The following is a 17,528-nucleotide window of genomic DNA, read 5'->3' as shown; positions in this document are numbered from 1 at the left end:
CCCCAGAGCCTTCTCTTCTCCAGACTGAAGATCCCCAGCTCTCTCAGCTTGTCCTCATAGGGGAGGTACTGCAGCCCTCTGATCATCTTCATGGCTCTCTTCTGGATCTGCACCAACAACTCAACATCTTTCTTACACTGGGGGCCCCAGAACTGCATGCAGTACTTCAGGTGGGGTCTCATAAGATCCAAAGAGAGGGGCAGAATCACCTCTCCCAACCTGCTGGCCACCTTTCTGGAGAATCTGAAAATCTGGAGGACAAAATCTAAAAGCCAGTTCTGTTTTGAGTCACACGGCAAAATTTCAATGGCATTTTCATGCAATATGCATATTTTCACAATATTGTAGTTTGAATTTTGTCTGTTTTGTCAATCCTGTTAAAAACCTTACATCCTCTCAGGTTTCAGTCTAGTTATTAGCATCGATTGCCTTTTTATTCTTTAGTTTATATTTATTTAATTATTTATTTTTAGTTGATGATATGTTTTCCCTGATCCAATCATATTTAAATGTACTGTTTGGGTTTAGAGAATGGGTGCCATATATGGAGGCAGAATTCTGGAGGAATTCATCTTTACTGCTAACTAAACAGGCAGTTCTTGGGTTGGAATCCCTCATTCCAAATCCTGCATTTTCTTGTATGCTCTTTTGACTGTCTATATTGATAACTTGATTTGACCATAAACTCCCACTGAACTGACACCTTGGACCTCTGATTACTTCCTGTGGACATGACTGTCACTGAGATATGTGACTCACTTATAAACAGAAAAACCTGCTAGTTGCAGTCCCCCAGATTTCTGTACAGGTTTTCTGTAACTTTGGTTAAGAATATCCTTGATAATTTTGTGTGGGATCTACCTGATATGGTTGAAATGGTCCATATGACTCTATTGGCGGGAGCCATCTCAAAGTCAACCCTACAGGTCAGTATAGCTGTGAGATTTCATCTCTGACTTTCTGTGTGTGTCTACACTATGGATATATACTTATTTTCAGTGCAAGCTGAGCTGATGTTTTCACTCTCTGTAGTGGGATATAGAGGAATAAATTATTTGCTCCTCTTACAGTGATACGAATGTAGAAGAACTTAACCAGTGATACTACTTCTTATTATAGGCAACTCTGCAATCTGCATTTTGTAGTGTGACTCACTCATATGGTATGCACTAAACAATTCTCAGCAAATACTCAAGATCTTGAAGGATCAGAGCTCTTCTGACTTCTTTTTCTGTTGTGTGTATGCCATGGAATCATCATAGAATGGTTTGAATTAGAAAGAACCTATGAAGATCAACTAGCTCAAGTCCTCTGCAACAAACACGGACATCTACAGCTCAGTCAAGTTGCTTAGTGCCCCATCTGGCCTGACCTTGAATGTCTCCAAGGATGGGGTATCCACTACCTCTCTGAGCAACCTGTTTCAGTGCTTCACTACCCTTATTCAATTTGTTTGTTGCTGTAAGCTTCAAATAGATGAGATCTCAACTGTTTTGGTTTTCTTTGTTTGTTTTTTATCATTTAGAGAACAGTGAAAATGTGAAAATGCTTTCATTATCTTATTAAAGATAATTAAACACTGTTCTGATTACAGAAATTCTGCTCACTCATGCACGAACCATAGAAAAAGGCAAAGTTCCTTCCACTCTAGCTGCCATACTTATATTCTGCTATTGAATTTTGCTTTCTATGATCACTTTTTCTTCCTTCTGTCCATCCCTCATCTTCAGTAGACTTATATTGCAATTCTGAATGTATACTTCTGTACACTGTAAGTCAAAGCAGTACAAGTAGCTGAGTGGCCATGTTCTCACTCTTCAAATGTCCTTCAGTAATATATTTTGCTTGAATTCTTCTTGTGCTATTCATTGCATTCACAGCAAAATGAAAGAAATACAATGGAGCCTGTGCCTGTGCCAGCATCTTCTTCGAGAGATCTTGTAACTCTGAGAAAATTTGTGTGGGTTGATTTAATTTACCCCTTTATTTTCTTCTGAAAGCAATTTAAAACTCTGTTAAACACTATATCAGCATTACCCATACCTACCACACAATAGCAACTTGAACTGCTATAGTTTTCCTCTGTGCCCGGTATTTACAGTATGTTTGTTGAGTAAAGTACTAAATGGTACTGCTACTATTTGGCAAATGTTGACTTCTGAACACTTCCTACCTTTCCTGCCCTGATCCAGTGCTGATCATCACTGCCTACTTGTGCCTTATTTGGGGTTTTTCCCTTTTGTACCTTGTAATGGAGAATATTTTTCATTTCACACCCTTGTCAGAGCATATGGTTTTGCCCCCGAGCCTGTTAAAATTCAGACACTATGTTGAGTCAACAGCTTTCAAGGTTGCAGTCAGGTTAACCAAACAGGAGCTTGGTGACAAAGATTTCCAGCCATGTCATTTACATCTGGGATGGTTTATTCTTTCTGATTCAGTCTTTCATGAATGCTAGTGATTCTCAAGTTAGTAGCAAAAATATTGACATTGGTAGGCATGTTCCATTGCTTTCTGTAGAAGCTTTCTGCAATCACACGTGTTATTTCTAGGCATCCTTCAAGGTCACATTTTAATGTAAGATCTATATGCTCCAGCATCTTTTAGTGAAGCACTGGAACTGGTTGCCCAGAGAGGAGATGCAGCAGACAATGATAGGGAAGGCTGTTTGCTTGTGGAACTCTACTTTGGAGTGAGCCAACAGCAAAGATGAGACTTATTAAAGCTCAGAAATTGGCATAAGACCCCTATCTTGCCCATCAAACGTCTACAGAAATCAGGTGTTAGCATTCCCGTATTAAATGCAACGGTTGGACTGGATGATCTTTTAGGTCTTTTCCAACTTTGATGATTCTATGATTCTAAATATTCTGGAATAGCTTCAGTAACTTGGGTGAGGCAGAGAGATGAACTGTGTATGAAGTTCACTTTAGGCCAAACAAATGGATCAGCTTTTCAGTACTTCATCTCACTTGAAAAGTCATCTCTGATTGTGAAGTGCTCTCTCAGGCAGCTGCTTACTAGTAAATCAGCCAAAAAGAATCTTGTCTCTCCTGGAGCATCTGGAAGTAGTGATAGCATGACTCTACAACCTAGTTCAGACTGGATTCCATAAAGGATCCCAGAGAGGACAGGTCAACTACAAACTCGGTCAGTTATTAGCTGAACTACCTGATTCTTTATACCTGTCTGAAAAAGTATGTGGAGCCAGTTTCGCACATTTGCTGAGGCCTTGCTCTTCCTTTCTTTTTTCTTTTCTTTTGTTGTAGTGAAGAACTTTGGCATGAAATGGGAGTTTTAGGCCAGATGAATAAAAATGCAGAGGTCCGTAGATGCCGCTGATTTCAGTTTAACTCAAATGGATGTGTGAACCAAAGTCTTGACATCTAACATATTTGTAGCTTCCAGATGTCTTTGCCTTATAAGAAATTATGATGTATCTCTTGATTCACAGCAACCTCATGGTACTTGGTGCAGACTGACAAAAGTGTTTAGGTGTTTCTATCTGCAGGAGAGCACTTCCTAGGATCTATAAAATATCTTTGCATGTACTGACTACTGGTGGAAGTTGAATTCCTAAAGTTTACATATGCTTTGGTAAATCCCACTAGCCACATCACTTGTATATTTATGTGCCTTTGAAAATGTGGCTCTAGGATTTTTTCATGTAGTAGGGGTTATAAATCTCCTCATAGAGAGATTTCCACATGTTTCTATAATAGTGAACAGCATGGGGCCCTCCACTTTGTTCCAAGCAGCTATCAGACCCAGTTCTGCCTTGTAGCTTAGATCATCATTTGCATCAATACAAAGCAGGGTGGATTTGGCTAGTTAAAAACACTAAAAAAGAAAATCAGCTCTAAATGCAGTTTAATTTACCAGTTAAGGTAACTTAACTGGTTGATCTGTGTTTTTAGAAGTTCAAAAGAGCTGCTGGAACATTATCTGCTCTTATCATGTGGGTACAAAGCAGGTGAAAAATGATGATTCTGAGACAAGTAGACCAGAGTATTGATTTAATAGTGTTTGCCACTCACTTCATGGGACACCACTCAGAGGTCTGGCTGGGTAACAGCAAGTGAAGGCAGAATAATTCTCTTTGATTAAAAATGGTGCCACTGGTCAGAAGAATTTCCTAAGCAATATAAGTAGTCCTCTTAAGCATTCTAATGGAGGTGGAAGAATATTCCTAGGGAAATGTATCCCATGGTTTCATTTATCATACCTTTTCCCTAGATTTCCTGCTGATCAGTCTTCTGAAGACGATGTTCAGCCAGGCTCCATTTAATCCTTTCTTTTCAGTAACTGCTGTGCTATTAGTAACTATGGCAAACGTTTCCTCTACTGGATTTTCATTCTTATCACATCCTTGCAGAATTACGGTTTTGCATATATTCACAGAATCACAGAATTGTAGTGGTTGGAAGGGACTTCTGGAGATCATCAAGTCCAGCTCTCTGCTAAAGCAGGTTCCCTAGAGTAGGTTGCACAGGAAAGCATCCAGGAGGGTTTTGAATATCTCCAGAGAAGAAAAAAACCACCTATCTGGGCAGCCTGTTACAGTGCTCTGTCACCCTCACAGTAACGGATTTTCTGATGTTCATATGAAACTTCTGTGTTCCAGTTTATGCACTCTGCCCCTTATCCTGCTGTTGGGCACTCCTGAGTAGAGCCTGGCTCCATCCCTAGACACCCACCCTTTATATACTTATAAACACTGATGAGATCCCCTATAAGTCTTTTCATTAAATTACTTTCACGAATTTGTAGAGTAGAGTAGAATAGAATAGAATAGAGTAGGATAGAATAGAATAGAATAGAATAGAATAGAATAGAATAGAATAGAATAGAATAGAATAGAATAGAATAGAACTGAGTAGAGTATTTCAGTTCAGTTGAAATGGACTTCTGAATATCATGTAGTTCAACTGCTTGACCTCTTCAGGACTAACCAAACATTAAAGCATATTCTGGAGGGCATTATCCATATGGCTCCTAAACACTGATGATATGGGGCATCAACCACACTGCTAGGAAATCTGTTCCAGTGTTTGAATCACTCTCACAGCAGATAAGTTTTTCCTAATGTTCAGTCTGAGCCTCCCCTGGTGCAGCTCTGTGGCATCTCCTCATGTCACACAGAATAATTGAATTGAAAGGACCTCAAGAGATCATCAAGTCCAGCTTCCCTGGACTTTAGCAGGACTCCCCTGCTAAAACAGGTACCCTACAATAGGTCACACAGGTAGGCATCCAGATGGGTCTTAAATATCTCTATGGGAGGAGACTCTGTAACCTCTCTGTACAACCTGTTCCAGTGTTTGGTTCCCAGTGAGAAGAAATCAGTGTCTCTCCCATATCAGTGTTTTTGCAGTATTAAATGTTATTTGTGAAGTATCATTCCCATATTCTAGTTCACTGTGTATTACTTGATGGGTATTGTTATTGCATGAGTATTGTTGGCTGTATTTGTTCTTCTCCAGCTGATTCAACTTTAAGTTTTGATGCTGTGTGAAGCCTATTCTGTCCAAAACTCAGTAACCCAATATAACTGTTCCCATTGTTGTGAGGTCTGCACCACACTGCACTTTCAGAGTTATTATTTCAGCAGTATGGAAAATCCATCTGTGTGTGCATGTGTGTGCGTGTGTGTGTGTGTACTCTGTGTTTCTCTGTCACGCAATGGTCCTGCTCTATTGCTCGATAGACTTGGGGTAAAAATGAAGTGAATAATGGCAGGCTTTATTTTTCCTTAAAATAATAATAATAAAAATAAAAATAAAAATAAATAAGGTTAAATGTTATCTCTTCTTAGAATCATCTTCTGCCATTAGATGCTCAGGCAAAGTACTCAGTCTAAACAGAGTTGTCCACATGTATATTGAGAGCAAAGCTGGCCCATTTTCTCCCTTTGTTCTTGCTCACTGTCTGGCAGCCTCTCTTCATTTGATAACTTCTAAAAATTTAATTAAGGTACGGACGACTTCTAGTTCAAATCATCTGTGAAAAATTATTATGTCCCTAGGAACATCTTAGTTCATTCACGTAGCTGCACTACTTTTATATTCTTTTGTATAGAGCTCCTCAATTTTGTGCTAGATCAACTAGTGACTCTTTGGTTCAAGTCTATGGGTACCTACGTGCTTGTTGGAAGTCCTTCCAATTATTCTATACATTTTCTCTGATGAAATGTCAGGATTAAAATTCACCCACTACCTTCCTACCCTCTGCCTTGGAAATTTGGCTCAGAAAAGCAGCATCTGTCAGTAGATTCAGCTGGAGGTGAAGTGCCAGGAATTGGTAAGTCTACTGCTGCACAGCAGAGCGTGCACATCATGCAGACCTGGGCAGGGCTCCTCTGCTCCACACTGAGCTTTAAGGAGGCTCAGGCTGGACTGATTATGTGCAGATATGATTTTGTCCTTTTACTAAATTACATTCATGTTTTGAAGCCTGTAGTGAATATGAGCTTGACTGGCAGCAGTAATCAAAGAGCTGAAAACCTCTCATTTATGTCTTCATCCACAAAGCTGCACCTGCAAAGGCATCTATACGGCACTTTCTTCGGTTTCAGCACTGCATGAAAGGAACAAACCCACTTTCAAAAAATACGCTTTAAAAGGTGTTTCTCTTGTGTAAATTGGGGTTTCAAAGAAACATCTATTTAATAGAGATATTGTGAAGGTTAAGTAGTTAAATATTTAAGGATCTTTGAAAGCATCTGTAATTATGTTCAGTGAGTGCAGCTGAAATGGCTTTCTTAATACAAACAAGAAGCAGGCAATCAAAGCAGTAGTTACCTTCTTACAAAGCCTCCTTCAGTGCTCCTGCTGTATTGTAGAGATACACATTTCTGGCCATTCCCATTTTCCTTCTATTGCTTTTGAACTACACAGAATAATTTCTGTTAAATATCTTTTAGCTGCTGTCCATTAGACTTATCAATTTGGCTGTGATTAATCTGAAATATATTTTATTTTATAGTATATTGCTGAATATAAATTTATTCTCCAGCTCACACTCCAGCTCTGCATTAGTATTTGCCTTTCCTCCTTGCTTAAGCAAAATTGTTTACTTGAACTATGTGGAGCAATGATTATCAATATGCACATAGATCAGGTGGTTTTTGATGTGCTCTCTGGAGGTACATTTGCAATTGAAGTCTATGCACACACCAGAAATATCAAGCTTTGTGCTTCATACTCTCCTTTTGCACTCTTGCAACTTTCAGTCTTTCCTTTCTTCCCATCTCAAAGCAGAGTGCAAACATACATTTTCTTTTTACCTCAGACCATCAGAATGACTTATTAATGTGTGCCCCGTGGTATCTCTTTTTCTTGTCTGTCCTAGACAGATTGCAGATACAGTTCAGTGAGAGATTTTCAGCTATGAGATTATCTTGTAAGTATATCTGACCATAGCTCTTTCAGCATCTCTCATCACATAAAGCCGTGTGGTTATTTCCTTCCTGCAGTGCAGAGCTTTTTCTTTACTTTTACGTTTCCTGATAGCAACTGCACACTGTACTCCTTACTTTGAAATCCACTGACCTTACTTTGAAATCCACCCGCCAGCTGTTTGTCTTCTACATTTGTTCAGCAGAAGATATTACCTCTGGGTCTTCTTCCTCCCTCTCTCTATACGAAAACAATGAAATCAGCAAATTATTATTATTATTTATTATTATTATTGGAAATTCAAATGCAGCTTTGTAAGATGAAGTGGTACATCTCACCTTCATTACATCCTATTCACTCCTTTAGAGAGGACTACATGCAGAATTTTCATCTTCGCAGAAATAGGGCAACCTGTTCCAGGAAGCATTATTCACTTTGCTTTCATTTTTCACTTTTGTTTTACCTACTTCTCTGGCATTGTGCTGCACTTCTTGAGCACTTACTGAAATAGTAATAGGGTTTAAAAGACTGCCAAATGTAAGTCTATTTATTGCACTGATTAGAAAAGGTAAGAAAAGTATTTGTTTAGGGTTGTTCCGTGAAGCCTCTGACATTATCATGAACGCATGAACACGAATCAAAGACATTGCCAGATGATGGTTTTCCAGTGACTGACTTGTGATTTTTAATTGTTTGATGTCCACACCATTGAATCAAAATGGGCAATAGTTGGGAACTCTATTAGAAAATGCAGACAGAGAAATCAAATATGAAATTGTCTTATAAATTGGTCTACTGTTCCCGATCTTTTCCTCTTAATCAACACTAATGGACATCAGTAAGGCAGAATAGGGAAATTTAATATGTTCTGTGGCAAAACAAGATTAATAGTAGAATTTGTTCTGGGTTTTTAGAATTTTGAGAAAGTAAATATCTTTGTATCATGGGATAAGAACAACAGGGTAATGAGAAATGGACAGAGAAGGGAGCAAATGAGATGGACAGTTTTAGGCATTGCACTGCCATGTGGAATAGAAATGAAAAATCATTCTTGGAAAAAAATCTTTTTGTTACTTGCCAGTGCCTGATTTTAGGTGGAGCTGTTGCTCACGGAAGACTTGCTGTTCAGTTTAATGCAATTTTGCTTTATCTCATTGGTCTAATTAGCTTTTAAAGCTTGAATTCAGTCCTTGTAGTTCTTAAGTTAATACTAAGTGGGGGGAAAAAAAGCCATATAGTCTTATAATTGCTAAATTTTCACCTGTAACATATTCAGCGTCAATTTGGCGCTTAGATTTTCCTTCTGATGCTGTCTTATGTCTAGCGGCTGGAGGCTAGAATCAAAGTAGAATCTGAGTGTGCTTAATGCTAGTTAATTTTCCAGTAATAAGATGTTAATTGATAAATTCTTTTTGATGCTGGCGAAGGTTTCCTTCCAAATCCACGGGAACAAGATGAGTCTGTTCTTCTGATACTGTGGATGCTCTGCTTTTAAGAGTTGGTCTGGAAGAAGACAGTTGGATTTGTTGACTGTGTTACTGTAATTATAGAAAGGAACTGATATCATACAGGCTTGTTTGACAGTATTTACAAAAGGCGGTCATGATGAGGTTACCCAGTCTTCTCCTTGTTAAGATTTGTCAGGTTCTCAAAGCAAGTGTTGAGTTTGCAAGTTGAAATTGCCACAGATGTATGTAACAACACTGTGTCCAGACTTTCATTCATCTTTTTTCAGAGTTACTCCTGGAACCTGCTTAAATTCTTAGAAGCTCAGAGAAACAGATCACGTTCTCTCCTTCATCAGTGGAGTTGCCTTATTTAGAGCAGAAGCAGCTATTTTCCATGACACACATGGGGGATATTTGGACACCTCTATCCTGTGATATATAAAGCCAAGCTCTGGTTTAGGAGGCAGATAAAAGACAAAGTTATAATCTTCCTCCACCATTAAAGATGTGCAGATAAACTGAAAAAAAAGAATGCAGCAGCCCTGCGGTCCTGTTCTTTTCTAGCATGTAGGATTTTCCCAGCACACAGCACTATTCCTGAGGTTGCTTTCTTGTGAATGATGCTTTGGCATGGCAATGGGCAGAGAGAGAGAAGGATCTTCTTCTAAGAGCTGCTGTGAAATGGCTGAAGCCTTCCTTCACTGACTTATGAGAATTACTCTTTTATTTGAATACAAATGCATTTCCCTCAGTCAAGTTCCTGATTTCTAATGAGTAGCTTTGCATATGGTCAGTATGGGTAACTGATTCAGTAGTCTCTGAAGTGGTCTTTGAAGAAAACTTATACTTTTTACCATCCAGTTTTTGAACTGTTATGTTATTGAGTCTCATTCCCATTGTCATGCACAACCCTGCCATAGTTTTTCCCCACATAGGAGTTCACCATAGTAAAAGTCAAAAGGAATTCAGTATAGTGTAGTTGCCATTAGTATGGACAGACTATGCAACATTTTGGCAAGGTTTCGTATTTAGCATCTTTTATTTGTTCAATTCCTAAAGGATGGCATTTATTTACTTAATAGAATAAGGTGTTGTAGTTAATCTTGAATGTACTTAGTATATTCATTCCTTGACATGTTCTTTCTGGTGTTTTTCACAGTTCAACTTCAGCCATCAGCCTGCACCACAGGAATGTTCTCAGCCATCCTGGTTTGCTGCATCACTTGCACAGTGGCCCTTTTCAACACCTGGGAGAGCTCAATACTTCTGCTATGAAGAATGTGGACATAAATACCAACCTTTATATTTGTGTCCCTGAATTGCTTCCACTTGAGGAAAAGGCTATCTACTACTGAATAATCCCCTGAAACATAATTCAGAAGCAGAAGCAGCTGAAAAAAAGTCCTGAAGTGGGGGAGAGACATACTTAAACATCACTCATTGGAATTGTGGCGCTATGTAGAAGCTGCTACTGATGTGACATAGCTGATGTGATGGAGTACCAAGTGGATGTTCTTCAACAATTCAGCTCCATCTGCCCTAAAATCATCACTGTTCCCTTACTAGGCCACATTTTCAGGGAATCACTCAGGAGGTGCCTGAGCTTTCCCAGACTTAAATTCATTTCAGCTGCATAATTCTCCTGGAGTAAAAGCAAGAGACAGTGTAGTCCATGAGTTGCTGTGAAGGTGTTAAAACAACACTCCTCACTTTTAAGGGACTCATGTTGGTATGTAGGAATTTAATTCATTTCCTACCATTTATGATTTTTCACTTTACTGTGAGCATTGTTATGCTTGTATGTAGGTATACAGATTTCCTGTCTTGAATGTACAGTGTTACAAGCCACAAAGTCATTTTATCTACCAGCTGTTGCTTTAAATGAAGAAATATTTTATATCATTAATATCAAAAGACTGTGAGAAAAATGTTTTCTGGAGTTAAAATGTACTTGAAAAATGTTCAACATTTGTTAATAAATTTTTGAAAAAAAACCCAACAAACAACCAGAAGAGTGTCAGTCTGTTGATTAATTCTTTCCTCACAAACACCAAGGAGGAACTTGCTCTGGTGTTTCTCTTGAAGCAAATGTTGAATCAGAAGACTTAGGAGCTGACTTGCACAGTAGATGGACGAATGCTTTGAGCCTGTCTGCACACATCTTACTTCTTGCAAGTTGAATGCCCAGTCTGAAATGAAAGAAATTCTATATGTGACTATTACACAGCTGCCTACATGCTGACATTAGAAGGAAAACTGGCCTGCTGTCATCTCTGTGTCCCCACCACAGCACTGAATCCTTCTTGTGTTCTTGTTTCCAGTGCTGCAGGTGCTGGAGCAGGGGCCTGTAACTCCTAGTTTCTGTTCTCTGTTTCCCTCCTGACTTATTTTGAGACCTCAACAAGGCAGGTAACTGCAGTGTGCTATTTTCCATCAACCATAAGATGTGGATATCATCTATTTCATTAGTGTACTGTGGGAATCCATCCAGCGATGCTTGCACACTACTTTGCAATTTTTTTGCTGAAGGCGGCAGTAGTATTTCTTCCAGTTTTAAATTCACCTGTGCTGCAAGGTAACTTGAAGCTTCTTAAGATCACAATTACATCCTGACAGTGGCTATTTATCTCCTGACTGAGATTTAGGTTTTTGTGAAGGTGTTGTCTTAATAACATAGATGCCTGGAAGATCAGTCTTGTATCTGTGCCATAAAGCAGAAGAATGAGTGCATTCCATTTATTTCTATTCAGATTTTCATAGGATAAGTTAAAGCTTAGAGATGAAATGATTTATTTTTACTCAGATATGAAAGCAAGACCTGTCATGAGCTGCAGTACTTGGTGAGATGGGCTGCCTTCTGTGCCTAAAGAAACAGAGCTGCTTGGTTTCATCTCGTGCAATATCAACTATTTGATTTATTGCAGTGAAGAAGGGTAAGAACGTAGAAATTACCCAACATAAAAGGAAATTGGGAACATAAGAATGGCATGATTTCTGTCCATTTTGGCAACAAGAGGGGAGGTTCTATAACATCTGAATAAGACCTTGACCTCAAGATTTGTACATTAGCAACTTGGAATAACAGCTGTGGGAATCTGAGATGATACAGTGCTTTTCTCCATACAGAGATGTTCCATTAGATCTTCCTGGTCAGTGGTGTGAATGGACTTTGCCTTTGGGTATAAAATTCATAAGATGGTAAACTATAATCTGTTTGCAAAGGCCACTTATTACTGAATATTAAAATTGAAATAGTTGATATGTTTAATCCTTCCTGTCTCACTTCTAAGAATAGAAAGACACCTTAAGCAACCCTGTCTACCTCATACATAGGCTCTGTCCTTTCCTGTGTGATAAAGGTTTTAGATTCCCAATACTTGCTTCCTCTAAAGAAGTGGATTGAGGGCAGCAATCACTGCTATTTGAATTACTGTGCTCAAAATCTTGTTCACAGGCAGAAAGAAAGCACACATATGCAGGTAAAGCTAATAGTGTATTGGTACTGTAACTGAAATCTGATGGGTATTACTAGGCTAGATTTACCTAATTTCAGAAAAACAAACAAACAACAATGAACAAGGAGCAACAACAACAAAAACACCAAGAGCAAAACAGCAGTTAAAATAGTTATGCATGAAGTTCTTATAACTACCCCTTTTCCTGGTGTAACACTCACTCTTCCACTGTTTATCTGGGTTCTAGGGTTGGTGTTTGTGTTCTGGTAGTGCGTGTGTGCAGTCTTATGGCAAATCATCAGCATCTGCAGTTCTTTGCTGGGAGGAATACGATGCTTCTGTTGGTGGCTTCTTCTTCCTCCCTCCAGGATCCACTTGGGGCTATTTTTACATATTGGCTGGCACCCTTTTGTACCTTTACTCTTTCTTCACTGGTTTGCAGCTCCAGGTTATTTGGCACCTTTTATGTATATTAAATATTATTTCTTTGTCATCTTTGTTTCTCCCAGAAGTGCATTTGTCCAGCGTCAGGTCTGCATTGGCTTTAATTGACCCTTGATGAATTGTTTATAGCAATGAGATCTCCAGTGCCAACCTGTGCCACAGTTCTTGTCACCCCCTGCCTGTGCTACTCTGTGCCAAGTTCTGTGCCTCCACTTCTCAAGACCTGTGCTGTTGTGCCCAGCTTGTACATCTATTCCACATTATTGTGTTAAGAGTCATAAACATCTCATTATACACAGAATAAATGCTTGTTATTCCTGTCTATACAAAGCTATAGTTGTACCGTATGAAGATAAACATAAGTAAAAGAAAGAAGCCGTAGACACCTGACCAGTTAATAAAAATGCTGATAGTAAAAATGAATTAAAACAAATTGGCTAGCAAGTCAACCCAAGCTTAGTAACAGCTAACAACTGGGCTTGACCCTGAGGCCTTGAAAACAGTAAAGAGCTAATGATCTGTTACTAGCAATAACAATACCACAGGGCTAGATAATTATGGGTAAACCAAGACTCGGGGATAAATCTGTTCTATTCTTTCTTCAGAGAACAGAAGCTGGTAGTTTTCTCACAAAGGGAATTTCTCTCCCACTGACCAGTTTTTTTCCAGATCTGATCAAAGTGTTAACCAGTCAAAGATGCCTATATACTCTGTGAAGTCTGGTAGTTGAATAGAGATGAGAGACCAAAATCATACATTCATATCTACAGCGTCTTTCCCTGCTAGCAATTCAGGGGTATGGCAGAGAGCAAGCAGTACTACAGGAGAAAAAGTGGTGACAGTGTGTGATTGATAGAAGTTTGAACTTCTGGTTTTGATGTTGTCTTCCCTATAGGAAACCAGAGTGCTGCGCTGAGGTGCCTCCTTCAGTACTACCACTCATTTTTGAGCCACACCGAGGCTGCGTTTCACTCATTCCAAGATGCTCTCACAGGAGAGCTCTAAACACAGGACCCAGATTCCACATTTGATTTAAGAATCTGTCTGTGTTAAAGACCACTTATGGTTAATATTTCCACAGGTACCCAGGCCTGTGGGCTGTTTCTTTATGCCTATGGCATTTTAAGCTCTACAAGAAAATTGAAGTTTATAAGAAAATTCATTCTGAGAGCTGGCATTAAAGGAAATGTTAGGACATTTAAAAATATATGTATTTTACAGGAAGGGTAATTGACAGGTCAGCTATGCGGTTCCTCTACCTGACAGCTATTTCCCTTTGATTAGTTTAAGCTTTCCAAATAAAATGTCCTGTAACATAAGATGAGACATGTCAAATTGCAGGTTGTTTAGTTTTACTGGAAATGGGACAGAGAATTGAAAGTGGGTTTAAATTTGGAAAAGATCAAGCTTGGGGAATTATTAATATACTTCTTGTTATTTCTCAACAGGCCATGAAATGATCACTGTTTCCATGGACAACAGCCATTGCATGTAAATCCTCTAAATGCTAATAGAGAAACAGGTTTCTAAGTACTCGTATCTTAAAGAACTAATAAATGCTTTTTCTCCCCTCTCAGTCTCCTCATCTACATTTATAAAAGCCTTTTCCTTTCGTGATTTGTGGCAAGTTCTGCCCATACAATGGGATTTTTTGCCAACAACTCCAAAAGGAACATGATTAAGTCCATGGGAACTGTTTATACAAACTCCATCACGGTTGCTCCTTCTGGCCCTCTGTTCTATAAATTCCCAATTCGAGTTAATAGATTTATAAAACAGAAGGCCACAAGGGACCATTAGCTCATCTGGTCTGATGGCCCATACATCAAAAGAAATTGCATTTTATGCAGTACCCTTTACCAAGCCCAGCAGTGTTTATGTTTGGATAAAACTATTTGCCAAAAAGTCATTCAGTCTTGGCCTCAATACATCAAGGTAGGGAGAATCAGCAACTTCTACAGTATTCTGCATCATTGCTTTCTTCTTTAATTTCCTTCCTGGTTAAGTGCATGTCTTATTTCTGATTTGAAGTTGCTAAGGTTACACATTCCAGACTGCTTCTTGTTATGCTTTTCTTTGGTAAATTAAAATTCATGAATACCCAGGTTACTGTCACTGTGTACCTTGCCAAGGAAAAGCAGAGGGCCAAGGAAGACAAACACAGAAAAATAGACATTTAAACAGAAAAATCTGTGCCTCTCGGTGATATATTTCTTTGACACAGGTTGCTTTTCCCTCATTCAGTGGTTTCACCAGCAAACCTGGGTAAGCTGCCCTACCTGTACAAGTTGGGTCAATCCACTCATGGCTTCTTCTTGGCCAACGGAGTACCCAACAAGGCAGGTACTTTCAGTCACACAGATAGAGGTTCATTTGCAGAAAGATAGCCCAAAATCTACTATTTTCCTTACTCCTGTGACTTGGATGGTTTTACAGATCATTTCAGTTTCCTTTCTTCAGCTGTACAGATCAGTTTTTAACAGGCTTTTGTTTTACTCCTCCAAAGACGAGGCAGTGGACTTGCTGAAGATTGGATGATGACTTTGCATCTAGTCCATTACAGACTATATGGTCTTCTGCTTGTCTTTGCTCTCCTGCTTAAAAGTCACCATCCCAGTTCATCAGTTTTTGCTTTGGGTAGTCATGAGTTTATTTTCAGGGAATATTTGTTAATGCATGTGGGAGTTAGCACTAAATTATCGCATAATTTTCTTCCCAGGAGGAGATACATTAAAATCAGTGCAACAGTGTGGTTTCAAGCTATTCATGTATCTTGAACAGGATCATGTTAGCCTTTGTAGTCCTTGGTCCCACTGTTCCTAAAATAAATGGCTTTCACAAATGAAGTGATATCATTCGCAAGACTGCAGTACGGTTATTCTGTTCTTATTAACATGGATTGCTGAGTAAACCTGATCTTGGAAACTGATACATATCATTCTGGTCTTTAGAAGATGTACTTCTGTAGAGGAACTTTATTTGTCTTATTGGCAGTGTTATCTCATACAAGAACTCAGAATCTGCTGAATCAATGCAATGTCCTGGGCAGTTCGGTCCTGTACTTAAAAAATCAAACAAATAACATTCAGAAAGATTTGTTTAAAAAGAAAAAAAACCCTTTGTTTTACTGAACTAAGATCTTGGTCTTAAATGTATCCTGTGACAGTGAGTTCCATAATCCAATTCTACTCTGCATAGAAACTTTTGTCCTCAGTTATGGAAGTACCCACTTTTATTGCATTGACTGTACCTCCAATAGATTCATATGAGTCACAAGAATCAGACAAAAGGTTTATTCTGCAGTCAAAAGAATATGTTTTAAGTTAGGTTAGGTTTCCAGAGGAACAGAGGAACTTGAAAAAGACGTGAATCCATGGTACTGATAAGACCTTTGGAGATTTTTGCCCTCAGTGCACATTTTCTTTGCAGAACAACATTAGTAGAGGGTTTCCTTCCCTGTAACTGTGAAATGAGAATATTGACTCTTCTCTGGGATATTCCTCTTTCTGAAGTCAAACAGAAGGCTCTGTTTATGCACAGTATGCTGGCAGAAGGATAAAGATGTTCTTGAGTCTGGTTCTTTTTTTGAGAATCAACCACTTAGGAGATTTTGCACTGGCTAAAAGCCCGGGCTCATTCTTGGAGAAATTGAGATGGAATGACTCAGCCAGCCTTAACACATGCTGCACTGGGCTGTGAGGTCTGCAGAAACTCAAACTATATTTCCATCCCCTCCCTTCTGCTACCACTTAGACCTGGGTAACTCAAGCAGGTTGTCTGATTGCCAGTCCAGTGGAAAGCTAATCGGAGAAGGGAAGAAGGAAAGAGAAAGGGAAGGGAAAGAGCAAAGGAAAGAAGAAGAAAGTGAATTAGAATGGGAATGGGGAAAGGAGTCACTATGAGTTGGATCCACTTATGCAGCCCTCAGATCTCCATGTTTGCTCAACAGTAATCTCATATTTACATGAATTAAGGTGAAGAGAGTGATCTTATTTTATTTTCCATTTGGTTTTATGTATTATTCACTGTTTTATGTATTTTTTTCCATCTATCTCCTTATTTCCTCCTCCAGAGATACACAGCCCAAACATTTTCATCTTCTTCTCCTGTCAGACTTGCTGCCCTTCTCTGTGTTTTTTCTGCTATTTTCCTCTTGAGACCAAGTGATCAGAGTTGCATACAGTGTTCCAGAGGAGAGAGAAACAGCAATTTATGTAAGGACACTATTACACCTTTGGTAGTGTTCAGAGTGTGTAACATCTGCACCCAAAGGATTGTGTCCCCAAGATGTTCTCAGGACTTAATGATGCTGTTGATACATTGCCAGCTTTAATGTGCTGTAGCTCACAGCTGAAAAACAGCACTCATATGAGTATTACCCCTTCCTTTCTTTTTACTTTCTTGTAGCTATCATGGGCATGGGGATGGGAAAAGTCTCCTGCTTGATTCTTTCATCCCTGCCAGCTCCTTGCCATAGTCTATTGGCCCTGCCCCATAGCTATCACAGGCCAGGCATTCAACTAACCTAAAATGATCAAAGGGCAAATACCTGTCTTCATGTGTCATTCACTGCATACCATTGTATTTAATGGGGTTTATGCTCACTCTAACTGTAGCCCATATCCAAAGGGTCTCTTTTTATTGTTATGTAGAATGACACTTTTTCAAGGTGGGAGCCATCCACCTTATTTCAGATGCACACTTCAGAATGACAGGAGTCATGCCTTTGAAGTGCCTCCCTTGGACACATCCACTCTTTATATGCCTACATATGGTACCATTCT

At 39.1% G+C, this 17,528-nt stretch overlaps 1 protein-coding gene across 11 annotated transcripts in view; it reads left to right on the top strand.

Moving 5' to 3' along the window:
- Nucleotides 1–17,528, top strand: part of DLG2 (discs large MAGUK scaffold protein 2) — a 981,657-nt gene that overhangs the window by 49,678 nt on the left and 914,451 nt on the right. The gene's annotated exons all lie outside the window — the stretch shown is intronic.

This window comes from Excalfactoria chinensis, chromosome 1, assembly GCF_039878825.1.
Source record: "Excalfactoria chinensis isolate bCotChi1 chromosome 1, bCotChi1.hap2, whole genome shotgun sequence".
NCBI classification, from domain to species: domain Eukaryota; kingdom Metazoa; phylum Chordata; class Aves; order Galliformes; family Phasianidae; genus Excalfactoria; species Excalfactoria chinensis.
Note: the sequence above shows the minus strand (reverse complement) of the source record. Positions and strands in the feature narration are given on the sequence as shown.